Below are 14,560 nucleotides of genomic sequence, written 5' to 3'. Positions count from 1 at the left end.
CTGGAGCTCCAGTTCCCATGTCACCTCCCCCTTGAAGCCCTCATGGATCCTTCACTTCAAACATCCCATAAGATTAACTGCTGCCTTCTCAGTGCATCCATAATTCATTATGCATAATACTTACGAGTAATCTGTTATCAAATTATTATGCTCACATAGAATTGTTTATTAAGTGACCAAAACAGGCCCTACTCTGAGAATCAGATGTAAAGCAGTCTTATGTATTAGTCAACTTTGGCTAGGTTACTGTAGGACCAAGCAACCCCTCAATGGCTCTGTGCTTTCAGCAACACAGGCTTGCTTCTCACTCGTGATACTTGTACTTCATGGGGCAGCTGCTCTTCTGCTCTTCACTTTGTCCATTCCAGGCCCCAGGCTGAAGACATGGCCACACTCTGGACATACTGATCTTACTGCAGAGGTGAAAGAACAGTGATTAAATCTTGCAGTGCTGTTCAGCGTCTTGGCTTGGACACAAGTAGATCACTTCTGTTCATATTCCATTGCCCTGAGCAGGTAACATGGCCAGGCTTGCTTTGATGGGACAGGGGAGGGGAGGGGATATTTTCCTCTCTCAGGCATGGGAGCAGGGCCACCATGGAATGTAACCCTGTGGAGCTGGGCTTGGTCGAGAAAGGCAGCAAATATTGGGGCGCAATCGCATGCATATCATACTGGGATGAAAACTAAACTTAGGCATTTGCCAGTCAGCCTCACAAGTTCCAGCCTTGACTCAAGGCAGGAAACAGAAAAAAAGCAAACCTTACTACTTTGACACCCATCAAAACACTTTCCCTGGATGGGAATTTATGTCATGGCCTTTGAGTCTAAGAGGCAATGTCTGGGAGAGGAAGAAATTTTACTGTTGAAGACATGTCTATTAGCTATTCAGTGTCCCTGAGGAAACGATCTATCCCCCTGAAAACTCCTCTTTTAGTTTTTAGTTTATGGCTGGGATAAAAGCTGCATCTTTCCATCAGACAGTGAGATGGAGACATTACTTAATTATAGCCTTGGTCACCAAACTATTTAGAGTTAAGCATGTAGCTTCATAGTTCTGGTTGAATTATAGCCTCCCATTTTCCATATGGCTTCGTTTGCTTTCTATGACTTCAGAGTTTTAAATAATATTTTTGAAGTTTTTTTTTCCTAGTTGGAAAAGTAAGCACATTTAATACATAAATTTAGGAAAACAGAAAGCCCAAAGGAGAAGAGTTATCCCTAACATCCCCTCTCCCCCGCCAAAAAACAGCCCTGATGACATTTTGATCTATTCCTTCCAGTATTCTATTTACGTTTATTTACATATAATATACATAACATCTAGTTTTATGCATTATTTAGATTTAAATTTATATTTAACTAAGAGAATAAAATCACCTCCATTTCTCTTCCCTCCCCCACAAGTTCTCCAAAAGAGAGTGGTGACCAGGATGGCCCTTAGAACCAAATTTAAGCCTTTTCCAAACAAAAATTTTAAAGCTTCTGCTGGTTATTTGTGTGGTTGAAGAAGTAGCCAGTTAGAGGTGTGGCGAAGCTGCTTTTTACGTTCTTTTGAATTATTCAGTCTTGAAATAGTGTTTTATAATATTAATAAAGCCTCACTTGGTGTGCAATACAGTAAATAAAGATAGGCCAGTGCTCATTTCAGCAGCACATATACCAAAATTGGAATGATACAGAGAAGATTAGCATGGCCCCTGCACAAGGATGACACACAAATCCATGGAACTGTCCGTACTAAAAATAATAATAATAATAATAATTTTAATAAATAAATAAAGCTAGGCCCAAAAAGTCATGGAGAAGTGTCTAGGCTCAAGCTGGGGTTCCCGGAAGAGTGTGGCTGTGGGTGCACGCTTGCTTCGAAGACAAGAACAGCAGCTGGAAAACAGCAACCCCCTCGGTCAGCAGGGCTACGTACCTACCCTGGGCCCCCTTGCGTGTGCATGAGAGCTTCTCTGCGAGTTTGATGGCTCTTGTACTATTATTTCAACATTTACTAGTGTTGCCATTTAAAGGGCCTTTTTATGTCTTGTAACAATGTCACTCAAGCATTCATAAGTCAGGATACAAGTGCCAGGGCAGAAATACACATCCCAGAATCAATAACTCAGCAGCGGAAGTTAAAGGTAATAAAGCAGCCTGGTGTGCCGCGCGGCTGATTTAGGAGACACTCAGCAGAGATGCAGGCGCAGGGGCCCCACGACACGGGACAGCAGTGCTCCTAGCGGTATTGCGTGTAGTAGCGCACACTGGACACGGCCCGAATGTCCCTCCCCGTGGAGTGGATGACTGATTCCGGCGCCCTCCCACAGAGGAGCCCCGCACAGCGACAGGCTGACGGGCTCCAGCTGTACGCAACCGCACGGATGACCGGCACAACGCTGAGCAAACGCCGCTGGACCCGCGCATAAATACACACTCTGTGGCTTCTATTGTATGAAGCTCAAGAGAGGGGACAAGATCAACTAGAGTTTTCAGAAATGCAACTTGAGGTAGTGAAATTCTGAAGCAAAGCAAGCGATTCCTCATAAAGTCAGACGGTGGTTCCGGTAGGGAAGAGGGTATGGGGTTTGCGGGGTGGGGTTGGCCAGAGGAGACTTCTGGACACTGGAGAAATCCTGTCTCTCGGCCCAGCTGGTGGTTACACAGGTGTCTGCCCCGGGAGAAACTACTAAGTGTGGGTCTTTGCCTGTGTGTTTTGTTGTATGTGTGTTGTATTCCACACTATTAAAGGTTATGGAAACCCTCTCTGACAGGGTGTGAATCTAGTTGCTCTCTGTGAATACTATCCCCTCCCTTCTCTCACTTTACCCTGAGGGGCAACCCCTACAGCCTGTCCTCGACTGAGCACATAGATTCCTAAAGCAAGAACTAGATTCAAAGACCCAGGGAAAGAAGATAGATTAGAAGACCAGTTTCTCCCCTTCCAGAGACTAAATAAAACTGGACATGAGAGTGGGGGAGAGGGTGAAGCATCTGGGAATAGGGGGAAGATGGCAGGAGGAGGTGGGGGGATACTCCTTGGCGGAGGACCTTCACCACACACACACAACCCACACAAACAATCACACCACCCAGAGAAGACACCCTGCCTGCAACAGTCCAGGTTTGTCATGGGAAAACCCAGCACATGCCTTCCACCAGAGAGGAAGGCACTTGGAATTGCCACAGGGAGATGGGGGCAGAAGAGAGACCCTTGGCCACTGACTAAGCCAGCCCCCAATGGAAGCAGTAGAAATGTCCCCAGCATCAAGAGCCATGGAGAACCCTTTACTATTACAGACATCTTGCCCCATGGGGATCAAAAATGACACTGCTATGAACTGGAGAGATTAGTATGGCTTCCCCACCTCATAGTCTCCATAGACAGAACTGAAACTTTGGCCTCACCTATTGGTAGCATCACCACTTTCCCAGAGTAAGAAGGTCATCTGCATTCGGCTTTCAAAACATTTGCAACCGTTATTTAAACTCAATTCTGTGTTTAAATGACTTTCATGCTGGTTGCCATTCTCTTTTTGTGCCCAATAAGGCAACTTTGGATTCTTTACCAATGATACGTGCTTTCAGGGCCTGGCCTGCTTCCTCCTTAGCTTTCCAAGCACAGTTTGGTGGCTGGTGGTATCCTCAAGTCACTGCCTATCTGAGGAGGCCTCCCTTGTGACATAAAACGTAAGTGTGTACCACAACTCCTCTTCCGGTCGGACTCTGTTGTCATTTGTCCATGTCATCTCCTACTTAAAGCTGCAAAAGGTAAGCCTGACTTTTATTCTTTTGCTGTTAGCTTGCTCTTTCTGGAGCATGTGTGGGTGATAGTGCCTTTATCCTTGGAGTTCAAGAATTTCACCAGACTATTACTAGGTGTTGTGTTTTCTTTTTTTTTTTTTTTAGCTGAGTCCTGGGGGTGTTTTTGATCTGCAGATGCCCATCTTTCTACAGCTCAGTGGGGTTTTACCCTGCTGTTTCTTTGAAGGCCACTCTTACTGTCTGTGCTCTGATCTCTCTTTCAGTGGCACAGGTTTTCAGACTGTCCACTCTCCATTGTCTGTCCCCCAGAGCTGCCCTCACCTCTCTGAGCCCTCATCTCTGATCACTTTATCCTTTACTGAGCAGTCTTCTCAAACTGACAGCCATTTATGGCCTTGTAAATGGGCTGATTATTCAAATAAGTAAGTATTTGACCTATTTCCTCCCCTCCAGCTCCCATAGAGTAACTTTTCCTCTGTACATTTTGCCCAAGCTAAACTCCATCCAGCTGGCAATGAAACAAGAGGCAAGGTGTTACATCCCAGCCCCAAGTAGATACCGTTACAAGATCACTGCATGCATCAGCCATAGCTGGGCAGACTGTCAGAGACCCCAGAACAGCCCACGTCCCAACCTCCTTGCATATTTGTTATACATCAGATATCTGACCTCCAAAGCACAGCCAAGAGGAAAATCAGAAGCTGGTCCTCCACTAGAGAACTATCCAGATGCTCCATTTCTGACACTGGCCATCACAACCAGCTCTGCAGGCCCTGACCACTCACTAACTCATTGGCCATCCAAGCAGGCGATAAAATTGCCCCTCTAATTAGGTAAACAAGAGCTGAGTGGAAATGTCATCTGTGACTGGATCTTAGTGTGGCCTCTGAATCATAGGGATTACAGTCACTCCAAGGAATTGAAATTATGTCTATTATTCAAGGATTGGAGGGGTTTCAGGGAAAACACATTACTAACTTTTACCATTTTCTGAGAGACCCACAATTGTCTCTCTAAGGCTTTTCTCTTTAAGGAATCCCTGGCAACAGAGTTCCAATCATTAAGTAGCTCTCTTACCCAACACCCTCAACATAGCAAATACCAGGCTTTATGTGTGGTCGTACTGGTCATAAGCTTTTGAAATGTAAATGATATTTTAAACTGTCTTCTTTATCTATAAAGGCATCTCACATCCTCTCTGGAAAGAGATATAGTAAAAATTATAAAGGTCTTTGCAACCTAAATGGCCTTGGATTCACAAGCTTATCAATACAAATGTGCTTACATTAATGTTAGTGCTTCAATCACAGTTCTTAAATCCTGATAGAATGAAGTTCTCATCTACTCATGTGGAAAATCTAATCTCCTGATGAATTTAGCCAGGTGTTTTAGCCTGTGTTCTCCCAAAAGACAAAGCCTGAGGCAAGGGCTTATGTGCAGATATTTTATTTTGGGGAGTAATCCCAAGGAACAGGAGTATAATCTGGAGGGGGTAAAATGGAAGGGAGCAAAAGCCAGTCCATGCCTGTGATGTTAAGCTGGTCGACCACCATGAGAAAGGGGGCAGGGACCTCCAGCATACAGCCACCTGGCGTGCACCACAGGATTGTTTTTCCTGGGAAGGGAAAGGGTAGGGTATAAATGCCAGCTACTATCCACCAATAGTCAAGGAGTGCCCCGTGGGTGCTAGTCCTCTCATGTATCCAGGATTGCACAGGTGCCTGTGTCAGAATGGCTGCATGGCTCCTGCCAACATCCCAAGAGAAAGAAGCTTCAGGGAAGAAAGCAAGAGATACCCGGTATGGCATGGCCCAAGAGAGGTGGTTCTGATTTACACCTGCAGGTAGCTCGTTGCCACAGCAACAGCCAGACTAAAACTTAGGCTGAAGGAATACGGAGTAGAGCATGAGACACGTCCTGCATGGGCATTTGCAAGAACTGGGACTTCTGGGGGTCTTTTCAGTGTTTACTGTTACCCCTAGCAAAGCCAGTGCTACTTAGCCACCGGCTACTGAAGAGGAATCACCACCCTGTGTCCTGGGAAAGAGATGGAGATTGTAGAGATAGAGATAGAGAGTTAATGAAACTAGATGCACGGAACATTTTCTAAATAATCATAAGTTTAACATAAATATAAAAGTATTCTTCTGGGCACATCTATACAAATTCTTGCCACTCTCACTGAAAACATGGGAAATAGGGATCACCTCCATTCCATAGATTAGAAAGGCAAGTTTCAGACAAGCACTGCTCTCAGGATTACACCACTGGTGAGTAGCCAAGCCAGGGTTTGGATTTAGAAATATCTGATGCAAAAACAGCTGCATCCTATATTATACAGGATGCTCAATATTTTGGATTTTAACTTTCATAAAATCTATTCAACTTCACTACTTGACCCAACAAACTGGCTTGAACATTCTTTTTCTTGTTTAGTTGGTTGGTTTTATTTTAACTTGTGTGAGAGCTTCAGGCTTTCTTTCTGATTAGCTGATGATTAATGCTGTGTTGCCATATGAAAATATAAACATAGCAGGGAAGGTGTTTGGGACAACGCAAGCGGAGCTGGTACAGACCAGCCCCACCCCGGCCAAAACAAATAGAAATTTTGCATACAATATAACGGCAAGAAATGTAATGCAGAGGTAGGTTCAAAACTAAGAAGGTGAAATCCTCAACTGCTGAATACAATGAGAGAAAGGAAAAATAGAATGGAAAACCAAGTTGACTCTATGGGGAACCACCTGGTTTCTTCCCCAGATCATAGGTTCCATGGGTTCTAATTGCTACATGGGGACAGAACGTATGTGTTCAGAGCTAAGAAAAGTGGGGAGTTAAAACTGAACAACATGCATGAAGAGCAGAGATTTAAAACACTTTCCCATCCTTAAAAAGGGAATAGATGAATAGGGAGACTCAAGGAAGTTTACTCTCTATTGAAGCTTTTGTAAAGAAAGTTATCTATAAAATATCCAAATTTCAGGCAAGTTCCTCATGAAGGTGTGAAACAAAATAACATTATTTGAAAAATAGAGGAACTACAAGCCAAATATTTTACACAAAAACCTTTGCAGGTCAGTGGATCCTGTAAATGGCATCAACCGAAAGAAATATATAACTGCTCCAAGGGGAAAAAAACATACAACCCAGAGCATGAAGATTTCCCACAGAAATAAGCCCCCCTGACTGATGTAAATCCACCATACAGAATTGCCAAAATATGAGAAAATGAACCATACTGAGGGAGAGTGAGGAGATCTATCTTTGAAGAGATTTAGCTCCCAAGAAGTGCATAGAATGGAAGAAGAAAGAGAATATGAAATGGTAGATTTGAAATAACTAAAGAGTTAATAGTTTAAAAGGAAAGTATAATGAAGAACAGATAAGTGTGAAAAAGGAAGAGGCAAATTTGGAAAGAAGCTAATAAAACTTCTTTAAGTCAGAAGGAAAAAAATCATGAATATTTAAACCTCAGTGGATGGGTTAAACACAGGATCAGAAAGAAAAAAAAACTGTAGGGATCACTGATGAATTGGAAGACAGATTTGGAGAAATCACCAGAATGCACAAAATATGTGTGGTTAATTCTCAAAAAAGGAAAACCACATGGCCCATAAAATGAGAAAACTTAAAATGCTTAGACATAGTAGTGATCAGGAAAATGTAAATAAGAACAATAGGATACAACTTCCCACCTGGCAATGTGACAAAAATAAGAGTATAACAACAGAGAAATAGAAATCGCCATAATATTGCCAACAGGAATATTAACTGGTACAACCCCTTTGGCAGTATCCATTAAAGTTGAAGATTTGCAATCCATGCCATGAAAATGCATTCCTAAGTGCATTTTTTCAGAACTCTCACATCCATGCAGAGATTGAAATATGATGTTCATTTGTCAATTTACATAAAAGTGAGATATTAGGAATAATCTAAGTACTCACCAACAGGGAAATAGGAGAATTAACTAAAATATATTCCATAATGGAATATCATGCAGCAATTAAAACATGAGCTAAACTTTACAAATCAATATGAAAAATCTCAAAAACATAACATTGAAGAAAAAATTGCCAAAGGATGGTGTATTATAACATTAATATAAAATTTACAACATAAAGAGCAGTGCTAACATTCTTATGAATACTCACATAAGAACATGGATGAGAAGGAAAAATGCCAATTTCAGAATCATGCATTCCTCTGATGAGAGAGAGGGACTAAGGTCAGAAGAGTCCCAGTGGGGCTTGAACTGTTATCTGTAATGTTAGCTCTTGAAAGAAATTTCATGTATGTAATAAAGTTGGTTAAATGCTAATCTGTGTAATCACAGCAATGGTTACATGAGAGTTCCTAATCTTATTCTCAGCATTCCCCTATATGTTTGAAATTATTTTATAATTTAAAGAAAAGCATGATGGAAGCATAGGAAGGGAGCAATTTTAGAGATTCATGAGTGGAGATCTTGATAAGGGCAAAAGATAGGAGTCTTGTCTTGAGAGTTAATCACTGTTGCTTGTTATTTCACAATGAATTGTCCACAGCCTACTGCCTAGGACTCTCCCAAGAAACTATGAGCAAATCCAACAATGTTCAGTCTTTTCTGTAGTTTTTACTGGAAAACAGCTTCCAATTTCACAGACATTCATTTTTATGCATATATGAAACCTACTTCCTAGGTACTAATCTCTTAAGAGAATTTTTATGATTGATACAAGTCATAAACTAAAATTAGTACATTGTTGGTGTTTTCCAAGGATTTTAAGTCAGTACTCTATTAGAAAATTTGCCTGTGATCCAAACCAGGTACACACTTCTAATATGCATGTGTTCTGAATTATGCCAAAATTTAATCACTAGAAGCAATAATACTTATTTTACTCATAATTCTGTAACTGGCAGGACTAATTGTGAACAGTTTGTCTCAGCATCACGTGTGGTGGCTTAAAGGCTGGGGGCTCCTGCATCTTGAGGCTCATGCACTCATAAGCCTGGTGGCTGATGCCAGCCATTGGTCAAGACTTCAGCTGAGGCCTTGGGCTGAAGCATCTCCAAGGGCCTCTCCTTTTTGCCCGGGCTTCCTCATAGCATGGTGGCTGGGTAACCAGAAATATTGTAGTGTACATTTTTATAAAATGCAGCATGCACAGACATACAAAGTAGTCATCTATACAATCCTCTCCAACTTAACAATTTTATGAAAGGACATCTGTGTGTGTGTGTGTGTGTGTGTGTGTGTCCTCAATACCTTCTTAAGTTAACCATAGTTTTCAGTTGCTGCTATTTTTTCTTTTTAATTTTAAATTACAATTTTATAATTAGTCCATAATTATCAGTTTAGTTAGCTGTGGGTTATTTGCTTCGCTTACATTAATCATGCATATTTATATCAATGGTTTGGTATATAGCTTTATAATAATTAGAAATTAAGATCTGTACATGGTGTTTCAAGCATGTGGCATCAATAAATGTATGGATAATCACATCGCTCCAAACATACTCATACAATGAATTATGTGCTGCCCGTGAATTCATGCTCTTTAAATAACTTATAATATATTATCATGTGTAATTAAAGTACTTTTAAGTCTATATGCATTTTATGATATAAATGTACAAGCTCATCCTGAAAGTGATTTATTCAGCCCTTTGTATAATGATTAAAGTGAATTATTTTCTCATTTGATAATGTGAAAGGGAGGAAGTGAAACAATGCTGTTTTTCCTACCCAAGGGGCTCTAGGAGGTACTCAGCAAGGTTTGTTGAACTAATCTGAACTTGCATAACTCATTCATTCATTCACTCATTTATTCATTCAAGACAGGGACTGATTTGTTGAGGAAGGTGAAAGAGAGAAAGGAACCAATGATGCCCCCCCCCAGGTTTCAGGTGTAGGAAACAGAGTGAATGGTGGCATTTTTCCTAAGATAGGGAGGACAGAAGGAGGGGCAGGTGTCAACCTCTCCAGGGCTGTGACCTCATCTGTGTAATGGGAACCACCTACATGCCCTACAAATCTTCTTATCAGGGTTGTTATTTAGGTTTTAGAATCTTCCTACACTGATGAGGTATCAACAGTTACCAGATCACACTGGGCTCGGGTTATGAACAACTAAGACACTCCCTTCACCAGTCAGTGGCATAGGCCAGGGAAATCATATGGAAAGCATGGAGAAAACCACAGATTCTTCATGTAACCCAACAAAAATAAAACTTTTAGAAACATATATACATGGCAGTTTGTTAGTGTTAGATTCAGGGACCTGTGATTTGACATTGTTTTGCAACAAGAATGGGTTACACTGATCCATCCCCTTGTCCACAAATTCACCAGAACTATGTAAATATTGTAAAACTGGTGAGAAGGGAAGTGTGCAGCTGATTGTACCTCAACAGGACAGGACCTGTGTCCTTAGGATCTCAAGCACCCCTCTTCAACCTGCAAAACAAATTAGGAAGAAAAGTATCTCAGATTCCCATACAAATATGTGCTTTCTTGACCACCACCTTCCAGCCTGCTTACTTTAGAACTCCCGTCCACCACCTCATCAATTCCATTAGACCCATTAATTCTACCATTTTTCATTATCTGTCTCCTTTCTCAAGTCCTCACTTCCTTCGTGACACAGTTTAGGTTCTGTGTGTGCCTCACCACAATGGCCCCTTTACAGACACCTCTTCTGCCATCTCCCATGGGAGGCACTCAGCTTGCAGGTCCCATTCCTCACTGACTCCAAGCACGACCTCTTCTATGCCCACACTCAGGAAGCAGCACACTGCTGGAAGAGAAATCCCACAATCCTGATAACTGAACTCAATTATATTTATGACCATGTATCTCAAATTAGTGCTCAACCCTGGCCAACAATCCTGGCCTCTTACCCTGAGATGCTACCACAACTTCTTTCTTGTCAGACCTCAGAACACCTCCCTCCCACCTGAGCTGACAGGATCATCTTGTGCTTCTTTGAGAAAATAGGAACAGTCAGATGAGAATTACTCCCCTCTTCCTTTATCAAATCCAGCTGTCTCCTGGCATTCATGCTGAAATACTCTGCCTCCCACCCAGTCACAGGGGACAAATTGTCCCTGATCCTATCAAAGGCCACTTGAGCTTTATAGTTTCTCCTCTTTCAGCCTCTTGAGGACTTTATTACTACAGTTATCCCCTATCTTTCTATAACTTCAATTGATTCCTCTATCCTGAATCACAGAAATGTGGTCTGCTATCTTCCATTTTAAAGGCACTCTATCCTGGCTCCATCAGTCTTCCAATATCTGGCCCATTCTGAGCTCCCTTTCCTGGTAAAATTTATCAAAAATTTTTCTAAAGTGATTGGATCTTATTCCTCATCTCTCATCAGTCAGTTGAAAGGATCTTCATGTAATTTAGTCCCACCTCATTTCTTAGGTAAAGAAACTGAGACCCATCCATATGTCCCTGTGTTAGATTCTCACAGCTCATCAGTGGCAAAGTCAAGTCCAGAACTCTTGTCTCTTTCAGGCTGTTCACACACACACACACACACACCTTTGCTCCCACCCCTTAGCCTGCTGACTTTACTTAATTAAAACCAATATCAGAATAGGTTTCCAATTCACATTTCCCTGAAATAACCCAGGTGAGTCAGTTGCTCATATCTCCTGCTCCTCCCCAATCCATGCCTAAGTTCAGACCTTCCATCACCGCTACACGGGTTCTACAGGTATCTGTGCACCCAAGAGAGGCAGAAGTATGAGTCTGCCACTCACATTCTCTTCCACATCCCTTGTTTCCCCAAGCTCAAATTGAGTAAATCATATCTGCAATTCAACTCTTAATCAAGAGGCCCGTGAATCTGACTTCGGAGACTTACTTTTATGGCTCCTCATGTGTCAGGTAGGAAAATGAAGAATGTCTTACTTGCTCCACCGCAATGCTCATATGCAATAAATCACAGAGGCATGGCAGTACAATGAGACTGTATTTCAGGAAGCCAAATGCAGGGGGAGGGACCTGGCACAGCCATGGCAGGAAGAGATAAAGGAACAAAAGGCAAAGCCCTGACACACAGGAGTTTGGGAAACATGCATTCTGGAATCCCTGCTGACACTGAACTAGGAGTAGGTGTTTCACTCCCAGAGTTTTCTCAGTAACAGACCTGGGGCAACTGAATACAGCTGCCACTGGCCAGGAAGTCTCCTGCTGGAGAGAAAGGCTTCAACTCCACAAACCGGAGGGAGGAATCTAGCCGATTCCTGCCTTGTCAGTCTGCTAGGCTCCCTTTTGCCATGCTGTCATTCACATGGTTAGGATTACCTTGACCAATGAGATACCTGCGTCAGGTGTTTCCCAAGCTGAGGGCCACTCACATTCACACTCCTTGCTCTCTTCATTCCTCTACTTCCTGGCTCCACACCTGGTTGGCATGAGCAGCTTCTGGACTCTTCTTTTTCTTTATTTGGTTATCAGGATGACCAACCCACTTTCTGTAATTGGCTTCCTTCTCAACCTTGAGAGCCCTTCTGATTTTATTGATCAACCCAGAAAGTCCCCCTGTCTTTTGTAGCTCCTTAGGTCCTTGATTCTCCTTTCTTTGTCAGAGTTGGTGGGGATGGGAGGTGGAGAAGAATTCTTACAGAAGCTTCTTCAGAGAAAACTCTATCATTAGTTAACCAACTTTTCAGTTAGGAATACCTTAACAGAAACCCAACCTACAATGGCTGAACAAAATAACATTTTCTTTTTCTCATACAACTCAAAGCCCAAATGTAGACCCTTTAAGGCTAGTGCTATGCTCCATAATGCCGTCAGAGACCTAGTTCCTGCCTATCTTTCTGCTCAGCCATCAGTTAGTGAGTGCTTCTTGCCTGTGGATACAGTGTGGCTGCTCTGCATCCCACATCACATCTAAGTTCCAGGAAGACATAAAAAGAAGGCTCTTCTGCAGGTCTTCGGTAAGCTTACTCATGCTTCTGAGTTCAACTCGTCCATGATGGCCTTCCTCTCATGTGTGATGGTTGGTTGCCTGTCAGCTGGGGTGACAAAGGAACTATGTGTCTGTCATCATCCAACAGGCTAGCCTGGGCTCTTTCACTTGGTGGTGGTCACAGCTTCTCAAGAGAGGGCAATCTCCAGTGGGTAGGCACTTTTCAAACCTCTACTTGCCTCTCATTTGCAAACATACCATTGGCCAAAGAGAATCCCAGAGCTCATGTGAGAAGGGCATGGATCCTGCAAGGGGAAAAATTTGTAGCTGTTTTAGCAATCTACATTACAGCCAATTATAACTGAAGAAATTTGCATTACAGCCAGTTATAATGGAACCTACTTTGATCCAACAAAAGTTAACTATTCATAAGAAAAAATCCCATCCTCTGGAAGAGTCATTCCAGAAGATGATCATCAAAAAATTTCAACAAAGATCCTGATGCTGTTGCAGTTGTAGCTGCATTCATCCCACCGGTTCCTGGACTTGCCATTGGAATGAAGAAGGAGATATCTACGCTGGCCTGTGCATACAGTAAAACAACAAATTTGACTGGATCTATACTGTTGGAACTCAACCAAGAATTAGGAGAAGTGCAAGTTGCAGCACTCCAAAATCGTGCGACTGTAGACTATCTACTGTTAAAAGAACATATGGGATGTGAACAGTTCCCAAGAATGTGTTGTTTTAATTTGTCTGATTTTTCTCAAACTATTCAAATTCAGTTAGACAATATCCATCATATCATTGATAAGTTTTCACAAATGCCTAGGGTACTTAACTGGTTTTCTTGGTTTCACTGGATATGGCTGGTAATTGTAGGTGAGCTTTTGTTATGTAGCTGTATTCCTATTATGTTAATGTGTGTATGCAATTTAATTAGTAGTTTAAAACCTATATATGCTTATGTTACTCTACAAGAAGATATGTCAAAGAAATAATCAATCTTCCCATGTTTTCTTCCATCTGCTACTTCTATAGCTTTTCTTCTTCCTTCCTAATTACAACCCTTTAGTAGAATTCATGCCTCATATCGAAATTACCGAGTATCATAATTCTTCCAAGTGGTAAAGATACCTCAAGACAAATGCTAGGCATAGAAGCCACAGGGCATAAATTTGCAAAGAAGTAAAAAAGCTAACCTTTTCAAACAATATTGCTTCTCTCTCACTTACCAACTTTACATTTCCCTGTATGGCCCCCGAAGATGACTGGTTAGCCAGAGACAGGTAAGATTCCTCAAGGGAGGAACAACCTAAGACAGGCACAGTCGCAGGGGGGCCATCAGGTGAGAAATTGGGGATCAACAGAGGTGAGGCTTAGAACCTCACCCCCCCTGTTTTGAGAGAAATCTTCTGCATCCATGGATGTTTTGTTGCCCTTGTCTAGCTTGGATTAATACTTAGTCTATAGGCACAGACTTGATCATCTACATTTGCCCTCTTACAGCACTAAGTTATGTTTTCTACCTTTATCTTGCATCTACTTACCACTTCAGCATTTTATTAAAATAATAATAATAATAAGGGAGAAATGTGGGATTCACATATAAATCAAGTATAAAAATCAAACAAATAATCATATCTGACTTGATTGTTTATAGTTCATGATGTGTGATCAAAACCGAAAGTTTCTGTGATATGACTGCCCTTGCACTGTTCACCATGTAAGAACTTATTCACTATGTAAGAACTTGTTCATCATGTAAGAACTTGTTCGTTATGCCTTCAGAGGATTGGAGACTGTTGAGAATTAGGCTTGGGGTTGATTAATGATTGTGCATTGAGTCCCCTATACAGAATTTTATTGTTGTTAACAACCATTTGATCAATAAA

At 41.8% G+C, this 14,560-nt stretch overlaps 1 long non-coding RNA gene and 1 other non-coding gene across 3 annotated transcripts; one reads left to right on the top strand and one right to left on the bottom strand.

Annotated features, from left to right (window-relative positions):
- Positions 1–232: 232 nt before the first annotated feature.
- Positions 233–11,679, bottom strand: LOC140843728 (uncharacterized). Of its 2 annotated transcripts, none has more exons than XR_012121732.1 (4): positions 11,613–11,679; positions 10,409–10,535; positions 10,145–10,195; positions 233–413 (listed from the first exon to the last, which is right to left on the bottom strand). It is a non-coding gene; the product is annotated as an uncharacterized lncRNA (long non-coding RNA). The 2 variants fall into 2 exon arrangements; XR_012121731.1 differs by lacking the exon at positions 233–413 and adding an exon at positions 5,145–5,368.
- On the top strand, positions 1,639–1,745 carry LOC118969238 (U6 spliceosomal RNA). The gene has a single exon (XR_005057184.1). It is a non-coding gene; the product is annotated as a U6 spliceosomal RNA (small nuclear RNA).
- Positions 11,680–14,560: the final 2,881 nt, after the last annotated feature.

The sequence above is a fragment of the Manis javanica genome, chromosome 10 (assembly GCF_040802235.1).
Source record: "Manis javanica isolate MJ-LG chromosome 10, MJ_LKY, whole genome shotgun sequence".
NCBI lineage: Eukaryota > Metazoa > Chordata > Mammalia > Pholidota > Manidae > Manis > Manis javanica.
The sequence above is the reverse complement of the archived record's forward strand: the minus strand, read 5'-3'. Positions and strand labels throughout refer to the sequence as shown.